This window comes from Micropterus dolomieu, linkage group LG09, assembly GCF_021292245.1.
Source record: "Micropterus dolomieu isolate WLL.071019.BEF.003 ecotype Adirondacks linkage group LG09, ASM2129224v1, whole genome shotgun sequence".
NCBI classification, from domain to species: domain Eukaryota; kingdom Metazoa; phylum Chordata; class Actinopteri; order Centrarchiformes; family Centrarchidae; genus Micropterus; species Micropterus dolomieu.
This window is the reverse complement of record NC_060158.1, coordinates 2389894-2391422: the sequence shown is the minus strand read 5'-3', so window position 1 is coordinate 2391422 and position 1529 is coordinate 2389894.

Genomic DNA, 1529 nt, shown 5'->3' with positions numbered 1-1529 from the left:
CTGATGCACGAGTCTGGGTTTGGCGGTTGCCAGGAGGTCGGTACTTGCTGACTGCAGTGTAAAGTTGGGTGGAGGGGGGATTATGGTGTGGAGTTGTTTTTCAGGGGTTGGCTTGGCCCCTTAGTTACAGTGAAAGGAACTTTTAATACTTCAGCCTACCAAGACAGTGTGGACAGTTTTATCCCTTTGTGGAAACACTTTGGGATGACCCCTTCCTGTTCCAACATGACTGCGCACCAGTGCACAAAGCGAGGTCCATAAAGACATAGATGAGTGAGTTTGGTGTGGAGAACTTGACTGGCCTGCACAAAGTCCTGACCCCAACCCGATACAGCACCTTTGGGATGAATTAGAGTGGAGACTGCGAGCCAGGCCTTCTAGTCCAACATCTGTGCCTGACCTCACAAATGTGCTTCTAGAAGTACGGTCACAAATTCCCATAAACACACTCCTAAACCTTGTGGACAGCCTTCCCAGAAGAGTTGAGGCTGTTATAGCTGCAAAAGGTGGGCCAACTCCATATTAAACCCTACGGATTGAAACCAAATGGGATGTCATTAACCTTCATGTGCATGTAAAGGCAGGCGACCCAAAACTTCTGGCAATATGGTGTACCATCCCTACGATGCAAGGAAAAGACGCAAGTGTAGGAAACACGTGTGCCATTAAAAATGTAAATGCACCCAGGGTATTTGAAGTGTTTGCTGATTTAGTAGATGAGGGTCAGGTGTGCAGTCAGATGAGGAAATGACACCAAACTAGGAAGGTCAACAGAAACGGCCACAGCCACCTGCTGAGAGAGGGAGAAAAAGAGAGAGCCAAAAACCAAAACACAGCAATCACACCACATTCACACTAACAAAAACACACTCAGTCCCACACCAGCTGTCACTTGCAGGAGTCATAGCAGGGAGGTGGTGACATTAATAATTAACGTGCTGAGTGAACACTTGTTAGTTTGCAGACAGTTTAACTTTTGATATGCTGTCACAAATTGTAAATATGTGTTTTACAGCTAAAATCATATTAAAGTTTAACATTTTCATCCTGAAATATTTTCAACTGGCCACAAAAATAGTGTTTGTACCACTATTTTATCATGAGCACTGGCATCAAGAAGCTCACTGATTTAATGCTCTTAAATGTTTGGACATTATGTCTTCATCAGGTAATACTCAGCATGAGACCAAGATTGACCATATATAAACCACCTGATTCAACAAAACACTCTTTCCAATTAATTAGGTCAGCACTTCTACATCAAACTATTTAAAATATAATATATACACAAAATAAAAACCTGAGGTATCACTTCATATCAGTTTATATGGATGCAGCCCAACACGTCACACAGAGAACCGACATTACGTGGAAATAGTTTTTTCATGTTCTGACACAAATATAGCCTGTTTGTGAGGCAGCTGTCCCAGCAGTGAGGAGGAAACAGCATGATATGTTGAGGACAGCTACAGTTCACTGACTCTGTGTGTTTGCATATCTGTCCTGCCTCTCTGCTCCCAGCCGTTAAG